This window comes from Dermochelys coriacea, chromosome 11 (assembly GCF_009764565.3).
Source record: "Dermochelys coriacea isolate rDerCor1 chromosome 11, rDerCor1.pri.v4, whole genome shotgun sequence".
In the NCBI taxonomy this organism is placed as follows: Eukaryota; Metazoa; Chordata; order Testudines; family Dermochelyidae; genus Dermochelys; species Dermochelys coriacea.
This window is the reverse complement of record NC_050078.2, coordinates 36,912,506-36,927,318: the sequence shown is the minus strand read 5'-3', so window position 1 is coordinate 36,927,318 and position 14,813 is coordinate 36,912,506.

Below are 14,813 nucleotides of genomic sequence, written 5' to 3'. Positions count from 1 at the left end.
TGTGAATAAAAGCAATTAAACCATGGTTGACTTTTGAGATGTAATACGTTTAAACTTTTTTCCTTTTATGGGGGGAAAAAGATATCTTACCTTTTAACAGAATATCACAGACAACTCAACTGCTTTCAACAATCAACATATAAACTATAAAAAGTAGTGCAACTTCATTAAACATTTTTCAAGAAAAAGAATAAGCAAAATGTAATATTTTATTTATATATAGTGAACACAAGCAGAGAAACTATTAATAAAGGTCAGGGCTTGGATCCTGCTCCAATTGAAGTCAAGGCCCCTGATTTCAGTGGAAAGTATGATTAGAATTCAAGATGCAGCTCTAATGTCTAAGACCCAGACACCAGTTATTACCTTCTGCCTATTCCTCCTCCCACACATACACTTCTTCCAAGGCTATTGAGGTCTTTTCCACAAAGTTGGTGAATGCCTGGCAGCAGCTAACAGAACTCTGGATAAGAAACTATAGATCTATAGTTCATCCAGAATATCTGAATCATTAGGTAATTCTAAAACTAATGGCAATATACTGTAGTTTTATTCAGTATTTCTCCCATTGTCATTATTAAGGGGTAGATATTTTTAGCCAAGGAAAACCAAATCCATCTGAGCAGTGGGTTTCCAAGGAGACAGAATAATTTAAATACAAGATCTCAGTTTTCATCAACTCTTCTTGGTTACTGGAGTTACATTCAGTTGAAACTCTCATGCTAAAAAAAAATATTATTCTGAATGTGTCTGGGATCCAAATGTATAGGCTTAAGATTGTATTTTAAATAGTCTGTCAAACTATAACTTCAGGTACCTGTAATCATTTGTTTTTCAGAGCTCTGTCTAAATATATTTAACAGAAAGTACTAAATTCCTCACAATAAATCAAAATAAAAGTTAAAAAATACATGGGAAAAATTTTAAAATATGTAGATGATAATGGTAGATTCAATTTATTTCATTTTTTATCAACACTGGTTGGTAAACAGTTTATGTATGTAACATTTCTACTCACATTCAGGTATAAAGTTCAGATATGGAAAACGTTGTTCAGTCTTTTGATAAAAAGAAAAGGAGTACTTGTGGCACCTTAGAGACTAACAAATTTATTTGAGCTTGAGCTACAGCTCTGTAGCTCACGAAAGCTTATGCTCAAATAAATTTGTTAGTCTCTAAGGTGCCACAAGTACTCCTTTTCTCTTTGCGAATACAGACTAACACGGCTGCTACTCTGAAACCAGTCTTTTGATAGAATGTTTGTTGTTCCTTTATTTTTGTTAGAAGCCTTATTCCTTCAGGGTTTTTAAAAAAAATTCTGATAATCATCAACTCTTGCATTATCTTCCATTCTCTGGAGGGAAATCCTGGAAGCAAGGGCACTAGATTGGATGCTTTCAGCTGGGAAGGGAGGCACAGAATTGGAGAAAGAACAAAGCCCTCTGCCCCTACACCATTTGATGCTCCCTGGGAAGGTTATTGTCCATCCACACTTTTTTTTTTTTTTTTTTTTTTGCTGTAATGACACCAGTATTTTAAGAATCTGGGGCATGATCCCATTGAACTCAATAGGAGATGGATCAGACCCTTATTTTTTGTTTTTATTTTTCAATTTTATTGCAATTAAACAGTTTGTTCACCCGTCTATTGCCTTAGCAGAGAAAAGGAGGCTGGGAATGGTTTTATAAAACAAAGTATTATAAATTTTCCCACACATTTCTACACTTGAGGCAGAAAGCACCTTCCCTATTTCCACAGTTCAACTTCATTTTGGCATAAATGGACTGTCGTACTTAGAGATTAAGTATCTATTTTGTATTTACAGCTACCATAGTTTTTTTTGTTTGACAGAACAATATTGTATTGTTATACAGAGATTTTTTTTAATTAGATCTATTTGATGAAGAAACTTGCAATATTACTTCAATTCAACCTAATTTAGAACAGTGTTCAAAATATACAGATGTATAATAATATGTAACAGAAATTAATGTTTTAGAAATAAAAATATCCAATGCCTACTGTTAAAAAAAGTATTGCTTAAATAATCTCTTCCAGAAGAACTGTGTTCATATATCCATAACTGTCCATTCATTTACATATTAAAGTATTTTCTAATAATGTATTGACTTTTGGAAATTCCAGGAAATTTCCAGCATCAAATGAGAAAGTGGTAGCCCTTCAAAAATAGGTCTGTTTCACTTAGATAAATACAGTTACTTCAGTAGCTACACTTGTCCCTTCTACTTTCTTATAATTGCTATGCCCAATATCTTGAATAATATAAATACTATGATTATTTAGCTGCAAACATTTAATTCATTATCTAAGGCAACAGGTAAATTAAATTCCATCACTAAGTTGTTCTGAAAAATATAAAATCTTCTAAAATAATGAACTTTTAAAATAATAAATAATAAAATAATAATAATAAATCATCACATTGAGCCATATCTTGCCAACAATTTTGATTTTAGTGGAGACTTGTGCTTAAAAACGGATAGTAAATATCACATATATTGCCTATGTATAAAATATCATGCTGCAATATGTCAGCAGAAATAGAAAGAGTTAATGGGTGAAATCCTGGTGTCACTGAAGTCAGTAGCAAAGCTTCCATTAACTTCAGTGGGGCCTAGGATAATCAGATGTCCCGATTTTATAGGGACAGTCCCAATTCTTGGGTCTTTTTCTTCTATAGGCTCCTATTACCCCCAATCACACTTGCTGTCTGGTCACCCTAGTGGGGCCCGTATTTCACTCCATAGATTAAACAAACGGAACTATCTAGGTAGGTATATGATCCCAATTGTAATGATCTTGGAGTTCATTAACTAACAAACCAGTGAATGAAAAAGGAATAAATAATCAAACAAACTGGAGAGCTTCTGTAGTGTGCTGCAGCAAACAGTCATGCAGTGTTCCCAACTCCACCCTCCCCCCCCCGAGCACATCTCCAAATTCCCACTCACAACACTGTTCCTTATGAGGGAGCATCTCCAAATCACAATCTTTCATAAACATATCTCAGGTTTCAGAGTAGCAGCCATATTAGTCTGTATTCACAAAAAGAAAAGGAGTACTTGTGGCACCTTAGAGACTAACAAATTTATTTAAGCATAAGCTTTCGTGAGCTACACCTCACTTCATCAGATGCATTCAGTGGAAAATACAGTGGGGAGATTTACACACACACACACACACACACACACACACACACACAGAGAACATGAAACAATGGGTTTTACCATACACACTGTAAGGAGAGTGATCACTTAAGATGAGCTATTACCAGCAGGGGGATGGGGGGAAGAAAACCTTTTGTGGTAAGTAACATTATTGCAAGCTGTGACGTTTTGAACTATTATTGTAGAATACTGTAGGTGTTTTTGTTTTTTACGGGTAACTGAAGGATATGCATCATACTTTGTCTTACAAAAATTAGTTTATTTCAGATATGCAAATTACATTCAGTCATTCAAAATCTACAAGTCCTCCAAATATCCGCAAAAATAATTAACCTGTAAAAGTTGCTTTTGGAGTCCATTCATACTATATACACAACTCAATTAGCACACTAAATAAAAGTGGTGTGTTTGCTGAAGTCTTTTTTTTTTTAACTCATGTCTAAAGAATCTTTTTAGATTTCCTTAACCATATTATTGCTCTTTCCATGTATTACATTGTCCAGCAATAAGTGCTTCTTACTGCACAAAGACCTCTTACCTCCTGATTACTGAACAGCTTCAGCTGAGACTGACAGCTCGTGCTATCACATGAGAAAGTTGTCGGAGAGAGTCAGACGTGCAACTGATTTCACAGTCTATGGATCTCTTACCAGATGAGACCTTTTATGAGGGAGCAATACCAAAGCTGCTTCAAAGTCATTAACGCTGTACAAATTACAGAGATGCTTTCACAAGGATTTTAATAGAACAGAAAATATTGGAGTCAGGCCTCCAAACAGCTATTCAGAAAAGGATTTTTTCCCCTTAACTGTAAATTTGGTTTCTATATTTCAGCTCCGTCAGTGCAGACTGAAAGGTTTACTCCTAATGTTACCACCCGTCAGGCAGCGGTCAACCAATAACTGAGACCTAGCATGCCCTACAACATGCTCTCTTCTTTACTTCCCATTCCCTGCCCCCAACTCCATACTAGCAAAATTATGGGAAAACGTAACAAGAGGAGCACATACAGAAAACAGATTTAATAAGCTAACCAGTTCTGCTCTACGAGATGGCAACATAAAATAGAAAGGAAAAAAATTCCCCATTAGTAACCTCCAGTTTTACCAGTGAATAGCAATCCCCTCTGCCCTTTCGCCCCTTAGACTGAGTGGGGGAAAAGGGACAGCAATTTGAATATGCTTACTGCTTCTCCACCTTCTTAAACACCAGCTCATTTTTTTCAGATTTTCAGTGCAAAATGCTGCTGTATATTTAAGAACCTGCTTTGAATAGAGAGACAATTTTGAGACTGTGCAGAGAAGGAGGATCACAAATATGCAATCAAATTAGATTTAATTAAGAGTCTGGCATTAATTTCCGACTACTTTCCAAGGAACAAAAATTAATGATGGACTATAAAGGCCAAGACGGCATGTTGACAGGTGCACTAGAGTGATAGAGGAAATGCGGCGGGGGGAGCCGGGAGAGGGGAAAGCAGGGGAATGGATGGTTTCAAATCTGTAGTTCATTTGTGTTTCATATCAAAATGGTAGCTTCCCAGTTTGCACAGATTCCATTTTAATCTCCAATAGCCCTAAGGATACTTTTGCTCATATGCTGATACAGCTGAAGAATATTTAGCCTATCATACTTTGTGAAAGCACACTAGGGTTTCAAGGTTTCAATCAATGCTTGGATGCCACAGTGACAGGCTCCCTAGAAATACAAGGGAGAGAGACAAGAATTGCTAGACATTTCCTGAATGGATGCCTGTCCTTGATGCAGCCCAAGATGCAGCTGTTGCTTTCATATTATTTATCTACATAATAGTAGTGTCTACGAGTCCCAGTCCTGGGCAAAGATCCCATTTTGTTAGACACTGTACAAACACACAATAAAGAAGGTCCCAGAGAGCTCACAATCTAAGTAAGGATTCATAAAATGATTGTATAAGGATCTTCCTCTAACCTGCGCACCTTAATTAGCCAGTTAAATCCATCTGTGGTCTCTCAATAATTTTCAGTTCACAGAAATCTTGGGCCTGATTCTGATCTTTCTTATTCCTGTATAAATCCGGTGTCAACTCAACTGAAGGCAACAGTGTTAAACTGGCTTTACACTAGTGTAAGGGAGAAGAGAATCAGGCCCAAGGCTTCAGTCTTAGGCCATGTCTACACGACAAAGTTACTTTGACCTAAGTTATGTTGGCACACAGCTTCTGCAGTTAGTTGTGTGCATGCCTACTTGGCTCCTTGGGTCGGCGATGTACTCGCTTGCATCAATGCGAAGGGCAGTGCATTATGGGTAGGTATCCCACTGTTCAACTTGCCACATCCAATGCAGGGTCTTCCCGGAAGTTTTCTCATTGCCTGATGGGGATGACACAAGTCGCGTAGGGAGCACGGGATCAACTTCCCATAATGCAGTTTTCTCCATACCATAATTTCATCAGCATCCCATAATTTTTGCATATTCTTTTCAAAATCCCACAAACCTCACATATCCCTCCTCACTCTCCCCTATCTCTGACAGAAGCATGGAGCCTGCACAGCTCTGCACTATTGTCATGACCACAGCAAGCGCAGGGTGCATGAACCTACAGTATCTGCAGAGCTGCAAGAGGAGCTGCAGGAAACAGGACAATTCCTAGGAGGCCAGACTGCTGTGGGACATAGAAAAAAAAACAATTCAAGGCTGTTGTTGGTGTTCACAAAGCAGATGGAAATGGTGGCACGCTGGTTTTGGGCCCGAGAAACAAGCACTGACTGACTGATGGGATCGCGTCATAATGCAAGTTTGGGATGATAAGAAGTGGCTGCAGAACTTTCCGATGTGCAAGGCCACATTCCAAGATCTGTGTGCTGAACTCAAGTGCAGGGACACCAAAATGAGAGTTGCATGGGCAGTTGAGAAGCAAGTAATGATTGCATTGGGGAAACCTGCAATACCAGATTACTACCATTCTCTCAGGAATCAATTTGGAGTTGGGAAATCCACTACAGGTACTGCTGCTGTGAAAGCATACAGGGCCATTAATTTACACTGCTAAACTTGACTCTGACTCTAGGGAATGTGCAGGATATAGTGGATGGTTTGTCAGCAGTGGGGTGATAGACAGCACACATATCCCTATTTTGGCACCAGACCACCCTTTCCACAGAGTACATCAATAGAAAAGGCAACTTTTATGATGGTGGGTCACTAGGGATGCTTAACCTACATCAGTGTGGGCTGATCAGTGAAGGTGCATGACGCACACATTTTTAAGAACACAGGACTGTACAGAAAGCTGAAAACAGGGACTCTCCCGACTGGCAGATTACCATTGGGAATGTTGAAATGCCAATGGTGATCCTGGATGACTTGCTTCCATGACTCATGAAACTGCACTGGCCACCTTGACAGCAGGTGCTTCAAGTACTGGCCCAGCAGGTGCAGAATGACAGTTGAATATGCCTTTGGTCGTTTAAAGGGTTGCTGGCATTGCTTACTTACAAGATTGGTCTTCAGTGAGACAAATAACTTCAGTGAGACAAATATCCCAATGGTAATAGTTGCCTGCTGCATCCTGCATAATCTGTGAAGCAAAGGGGTAAAAGTTTCTGCTGGGGTGGAAGTGGAGCGGCTGTCTCCTGAATTTGAATAGCCAGATACATGGGCTATCAGAAGAGCATAAGGCACAGCTATACAGCTCAGAGAGGCTTTGAGAGATCATTTTAATAGTGAGCTGGAGTGGTGTGTGTTGTTGTAGTGTGCTCTACCTGGCCTTGCTCTTTTGCAGCTTTATGTAAATCTTGTAGTTATTGCACTGGATGTAGGAATATAACATTGTCAATGCACCTATTAATATTGTTTGTGAATGATGTTATAAGATGGGTGACACAGAGCAACAGGTAATTGTTTACTGACAACTGCTCGGCACCAGCCAGCATATGAATTATGTTCCAAAATATAGAATTTTATTCTTCAACATGAACCAGCAATTTTTAAAAAAACATTTAAAACTTAACAAATTAAGCAAACAGAACTTAGGATGGGGAAAGAACAGTCATGTCCATTTCAGGTACACATGCACCAGCCTTGGCTTTCACAGGTCAGTGTATGTGAAGCTCTGATTGTCTTTAATGTCACCTGGTGTGGAGTGGTAAGAGTACTGGCACTGATCTCTGATGGCAAGTGGTATGTTTGGGGGCGGGTGTATAGGGAGTTCCCAATATCGAGTTTTCAATGGGCTGCAGAGGCAGGCAAGCAGGGGATTGTTAATTCTGCAGATCCACCAGAGCCTGCAGCATCTTTGTTTGCTGCCTGAGAAGTACAAGCATGTCCTGTTGCACATCCATCACCTTTTCCTGCACCTTTCTCCTTTGGGATGGAGGCAGAGTCTCCACTGAAGATGGCATGCTTTTTGTAAAAGCGGCATGTCTGTAGCTCAGCACCGGATCAATTGATGGCTCCCTGGCCTTCTGGTATGCCTGCTGCAGCATCTTTGCTTTCACACGGCACTGCTATGGGCACTTGTCATAGCCATTCTTCTGCAATCTGCCACATGTCCACATTTCTACGGCTGGTTCAGAGTTGTGCCTGCACAGCCTGTTCCCCACAGCCCCAAGAAACCCAATATCTCCTGTCTACTCATGGCAGGAGTGCATCTGGAGCATGTAGCTGGCTTGGTCAGCTGGGAAGTTGCATTCAACAATGGAGAGCTGATAGGTGTTCTTGCTAAGCCGGGAAATCAGGAAAATGAATTTAAAAAATTGTAAAGGGGCTTTAAAGTGGGATGGAGAGATACTTCCAGTTTACCTGACCCCTGGACAGCAGAGTTCACAATGGTGACTAGAGTGGTCAGCGTAGGGCATTGTGGAACAGCTGCAGGAGACCAGTAATGGTTAATAAGTAACACAGTATCTACATACGTCACCACAGTATGTATCTACATTGACTGTGACTACACTACTCAGGGAGGTGGTATTATTAAGTCTGTAGGGGAGCATTTACCTCATCGAGAGTCAAATTTAAGTGAAGACACATCACAACTAGGTTGACATAAGCTGCCTGGCATCAACCTAACCACATCCTGTAGACCAGGTGTTAAGTTATATCTACACTTAAACTTCTGCAGCTATGTTGCTGTAGCCACTCACTATACTACATCCCTATAGTTAATCCACCTCCTTGGGAACCAATACCTAGGTCAAGAATTCTTTGATTGTCCTAACACGGTCTACACCAGGGATTAGGTTGATTTAAACTACCTCACTCAGGGATCTGGATTTTTCACACCACTGAGTGATGTAACTGGCTCAACCTTCCTTTTTACCACAGACCTGGCTTTAGAGCTTGCCTACACAGGGACAGTCAGGAAAAGTTAATACACATTTAACTAATGCACTTTAAAAGTTAATAGCATTAAATCCCAGTGTGAACACTGTTAATTGGAATTTAAATGGCTTTAATTCAGTTTGGCTCAATTAACTTCACAAGTGAATTAAACTAAACCAAATTGAGGCTATTTTAATTCTGGATGAGGGTGTTCAAAGAGGGGTTTAATGTCGTTTAACTACTCCACTTCAAATTCACACTTCTAGTTAATTTGGATTAGTTTGTCTGGATATCCCCTTAAAGCTAAAGAGCACTGCTCCATTAAGGTCCTTCTAGTCAAAAGATTTCCACTTAAAAAAATAAAATGTTGAACAGCCCGCTGAATATTAGAATAATGAGTGATGATATTTTCTGTTTACAAGTCTTCAAATATGCATCCCACATGAAAAGTAAACCATGAGTACCTCTAAACAAAAGAAGCTATGCTTTCCAGTAAATTATTGATTTTTAACTATAAAATGAGGTCCTGGGAATTATCATACTTTGATCATAAAGCAGTTTGGGGTTTTTTTTAGCTGTTATAAGAAGTCAGCTGATCAGCTTTATTATCTTTAACTGTCAGTGGATTCTGTGCATGCTCATTAAGGTTTTGTCTACACAAGCAAATAAAAAGAAGAGAAAAAAAGGGGGTATTTTTCAACTGAGTTAGCTTAATTTGACTGAAAATCTCTCATTATTGCCATTCATCTTAGACATAAAATTGTGTTTTATTTGAGCTGGTCATGTTGTAGCCTAGGTTCTAACACAAAAAATATCGTAAAAGCCTATAAATGCCTACATGGGCAGTAAGGAAGGTTTTCAACTGAGTTTAACTTACTTGATTGAAACACACACCTTTTTGCCAGTGTAGACAGACCCTACTACTAGGCAAATAATCGATCAAAACAGAACACTGCTTAACTGAGCATCTTAATTATGAAGATCATAGAATAAAATATAAGAGTTAATTTTTTGACATTTTTATACCAAGGGACCGGTCTAACGCTCATTTTCTTCAAATAGCTTTGACTCATGACTAAGGCTATGCTTTAGTCAGAGGTATTTTAAGTAAAAGTCATGGACAGGTCATGGGCAGTAAACAAAAATTCATGGCCCATGACCTGTCCATGACTTAATATACTCCCAACTAAAACTTGGGCCGGGGGCCACAGGTGTTGTAGGGGGACAGTTTTTGGGGGGCGGCAGGTGCTGTGGGGGAGGCAGGCAGCGGTACATGGCCCAAGACCTCCGTTGGTGCTGGGGAGGAGGCAAGCAGCGGCACACAGTCTACTAGGGTGGGAGAGATGAGCGGAGACAGGAAGCACGAGATCCCCAGTGGTGCTGGGGTGCAGGCAGCAGAGTGTGGCCTGCGACCCCCGCTAGTGCTGGGGAAGGGGGGGAGGGGGAGCAGAGCTGACAGGCTCCCTCCCTGGCTCCTTGTGTCCCTGCAGCTCCTAGTGGGAGGGAAGGCCAGGGGGGCTCCCCTGCGCTGCCTGTGCCATGAGCTCCGGCTCCGCAGCTCCCATTGATTGGGAACCACAGCCAATGAGAGCTGCATGGGTGGCGCCTGCACGCGCGGGCAGTGTGTGGAGCCCCCTGATCCCTCCCCCTAGGAGCTGCAGGGATATGCAGGCTGCTTCCAGGGAGCCAGCCACACTGGCCGCTGCAGAAGTCAACAGAGGTCACAGAAAGTCACAGAATCCATTACTTCTGTGATAGACAAGCAGCCTTACTCATGATGAGGTAAATAAACTGCCTCCAATTGATTTTGTCTCATCAGTTACAATTAGATATGTTCTGATTAAACTTGTGGAACTTCTCAGACATACAACAATACACACTTACATGAGACAGAAGCATCTTTCCTATAAAATATCCAGCATTTTAAAGAAATTTCAAGACCGAAGAATTTTTTCATTTGTTTGGCTTATGTTACAATGTCAGCCAATAGAATTAACAAAGAGATGCACTCAGAAAATAAACTTCATTAGTTCCACAGGCCACCTGCTACATTTCTTTCCCCCATCTATTACATCTTGTATTTAGCTCTGGAAGCTTTTTGAGACAGGGCCCATGAAGTACTTTGTGCCTGGACCGCATCTAGCACAATGGTGATCCAACCTGACTGGTGTCTTTTAGTGCTCTGTAATAAAAACAGCAGAGACAATAATGTAGATAAGTTATATTTGGACCTACATTGCTTGAAAGAAAGTGAAACATTGTCCTAGTAAAGATTTCTGCTGTTAAAGTTACCTCTGCAAGCTTTCCTCAAATCTTCATCAGAATGTTGCCCCAAAAGTTGTGTCTACTGAGAAACTCAGTGCCTGATTTTCAGTACTAACTAGTAATGTAGACAGCACTCAGACAATTTCAGCACCATCTTTTACAAAAATTATTAAAAAAAAATCCATTCCTTCATATTAATTTTTGGCAACTGGAAGACAAGAGATAAAGACCAAAATTTGGAGACAAAGAACTAAACCAAGTGGAAAAATTAGTGTTCCTTACAGAATTATTAACTCCTCACTTAAAGTCGTCCCGGTTAACGTTGTTTCATTATGTTGCTGATCAATTAGAGAACATGCTTGTTTAAAGTTGTGCAGGCTTGGAACCAGGGTGGACCGGCAGCCCTTCCCCTCCCCACACTGCCACTATCAGCTCCCCGCTCCCCTAAGTTCCCTGTGCGGCAGCTGCTCAGCAGGCTATCGATTGCCAGGCAGTTTAGCTATCCCTCCCACCACTGCCATGTGCTGCCCCTGCCCTCTGTCTTGGAGCTGCTTCCGGGAGCCTCCTGCTTGCTGTGCAGGTGCAGGAGAGGGGAGGAGGAAGAGGGGTGCTGATGTCAGGGTGTCCCCCACACCCTCACTCCTTTTCCCATCTCCACAGAGCAGGGCGGGGACACGACAGGTCTCAGGACAGAGGGAGCTTGCTGGCAATAGCTGCTGTCTCAAGTTGCTGATCTACTAAAAAAGGCAGTGTATTTAGTCTGTCTCACACATGGTGTGTGTGTCTGTAACTCTCTGCCATGCTGTCTCCCCTCCCTCCATTAGTGCTGCCTTGTAGAGCATGAGGCTACATTAACAATGTGTTACCCCTTGAGGGCTCAGCCCAGTGCTAGTTCATCATTTAGCAGTAAGGCATTCCCTGGGAAATATCCCACCCTCTGACTTCACCACCTCAACCAAGCTTCACAATCATCATTATTTAAAACTTAAAGAGTGTGTGTGTGTGTGTATATTCTGACAGGATCGGGCCAGATGGCTACAGGAGAGTGATAGAAGGCAGATATATTAGCCCCAAGTTAAGTAGGTCCCTTTTCCCGGGGTAAGATAATAGGGAAGGTTCCAGAACAATCAGGAACCTTCTGGAAACAATTAAGACAGACAGTCTGATTAGAACACCTGCGGCCAATCAAGCAGCTGCTAGAATCAATTAGGGCAGGCTAATCAGGGCACCTGGGTTTAAAAAGGAGCTCACTTCAGTTTGTGGTGTGTTTGTGAGGAGCTGGGAGCAAAAGGCACTAGAAGCTGAGAGTGAGAATACGTACTGTTGGAGGACTGAGGAGTACAAGCATTATCAGACCATTATCAGGAAGGTCCTATGGTGAGAATAAAGAAGGTGTTGGGAGGAGGCCATGGGGAAGTAGCCCAGAGAGTTGTAGCTGTCGTACAGCTGTTCCAGGAGGCACTCTAGACAGCTGCATTCCACAGGGCCCTGGGCTGGAACCCGGAGTAGAGGGCGGGCCTGGGTTCCCCCAAACCTCCCAACTCCTGGTCAGACACAGGAGGAGTTGACTCAGACTGTGAGTTCACGAAAATGGCCAAACTGAGGGCTGCCGTGAAGCTCCGAGGTGAGCAGATCTGCCAATAAGCGCAAGACCCACCAAGGTAGAGGAGGAACTTTTTCACTATGTATATTATATATATATAAAATTTCTGCTATTACAGTGCCATATATAGAAATAAAAATAATATAATATAGTCTTTTGTCTGGTGAAAAAAATTCCCTGAAACCTAACGCCCACTATTTACATTAATTCTTATGGGGAAATTGGATTCGCTTAACATTGTTTTGCTTAAAGTAGCATTTTTCAGGAACATAACACATGTTAAGCGAGGATTGTTACTGTAGCATCTAAGAATGGAAATTGTGAAGAGGACAAGAAGACTTAGACTAGCACTAGCTTCCACTGCATTTGGAAAATTCTAAGATCTGAAAGGCAAAAAACCCAACACATTTTGATAAAAATGAATATTGGTATATATGAGATAACTGTGTCAATCCTTCTGTATGTGTCAGAATGCTGGAGTATGAGGAAAATGACAAATGAAAGCTATTGACTGCAGAAATGAACCGGCTGAGGGGAATACTGAGAGCTTCCAGGCTGCAGAAAACAAACAATGCAATGACAAGAAAACAGCTAGAGCAAGACGATCCATAGAAGATGACTGTGATGGTTTGGACACATGTCAAGAATGGATCCAGAAAGAATACCATACATGGCGATACATGCCAGAATGTAAGAAAACAGAAATAGAGGAAGACCGAGTACATGCTGGATAGACCTGGTGAAGAATGACAATGAACAAAAGGATTGGGAGATGAACAAAGCTGTTCGGCCCTATCGTCGCTACTGAGCTGATGGACAGGAATCAAAGAAGTCAAAGATTCCTTCATATAAAAAGTATCACCTGAGGCAAAACAAAGCAATATCATCTAAGTGCCATAAAAGACAAACAAACAGTGCTTCAAAACAGAGTCAATATTTTCAAATAAAAAGCAAACAAACCCCAACAGATGATTAGTGTTAAACAAGGCCAGGCTTCACTTATAATCCCAAACTTCATCAGGAGTATACATGTAAAGATTCCCAAAAGTTCAGTTTGTGGGGACTATGAACTCCACATGGCAGCTTCTTGAAAGTCCCTTAGCAACATTTAACAAGTCCTAAAGAAAATTGTTGTACCGTATTTGTATGTTAAAAATAAAATTAATTGAGGCCCTTTAAATTTGATAAATGCCTTTTTGATCTATGGAATGCACTTGAACCAAAGACCTTTGGCTTCCATAGATAGCATTAGCAAAATATCTCAATATACTTTCCAGGCCCATAGAACTATTATTTGACTAATTAATCACACAAATGCACTGGGAGTGGGAAAACTATCTTTTTTTGGTGACAGGTTTTTGTCCAGACCCTACCTTGTCCCTAATGGCTAGTGAACACATTTGGGATCCTCTTGTTGCTCCATCTCATTTTAAACCTGTTCTTCTCTGTTATTTCTCCCACTTAACCTTCTCCACTAAACACCCTTTAAAATATTTTCCTAAAATATTGTTATTTAGGCCAGAGAAGATTCAACAGAAGATGCATAATGGATCTGATTGCCTAAACAAACATGTACATGCAAGATAGTGGAAAATGGAGAAACAGACCCAGTACAGCTTTAATGAGGCATATGTTAAACAGAGGCTGCCAGAATGTCCTATAGCTGAAGTCAGTGCCATGCAGTCTTACAGCTCACAGCAGCAGCCATAATGAAGTGGACAGATGGAATCTCACTTGTTTTACTTGGGACAGTTTGGTTCATTACAAAAATGTCTTGGTCTAACATCTGTTTCAGGTTTCACTCTAGATATCTCGTATCTAGGTTTATGACCCTAGAGTTCTAACCCTCCATATAATGTAAGTGATAAGTACTGCAGATATCAAGGTGGTGAACATCTTACAGCTACCTGAAAGGTAGAGAATCTTGCAGATTAGTTTCTGTGATGTGCTGATGCTTAAACTGTAGAAACTCATCAAGAGTCCAAAGAAATGTTGGGAAATCAGAGAAAATTAATGCTTGCTTAAAATGCTCATAGGCAACCTACCTTAAAAAGGTGAACTAACATGTTTTAGAATTTTAAACAATAAATTTGTATTTTATTAAAATATTAAGAGTGAATGGGTATAGCTAAAATTAGAGATGACCCCTTTTGGGCCAAGTCCTACAGCCTCTTCTCTTCCCTCATCCTCTGATCTCTCTGCTACCTTTACTACAGTTGATCATTCCAATCCTCTCCCCCAGGGCTCTATCCTTGGCCCTTTCCTGTTTTTCTTCATTATAATTATCACAAAGTAATCTCAACCTCATTGACTCACAAGTCTTCAATTGCCATAGTTATGCTGTTGACATGCAAATCTATTTCTCCTCCCCGACTGACTTACTTTCCTTCTGTTTCACATCTAACTTTCTCCCACTCATGAGCATTTAGGTGTTTTAGGTCTAAGCTGCTTTAGCA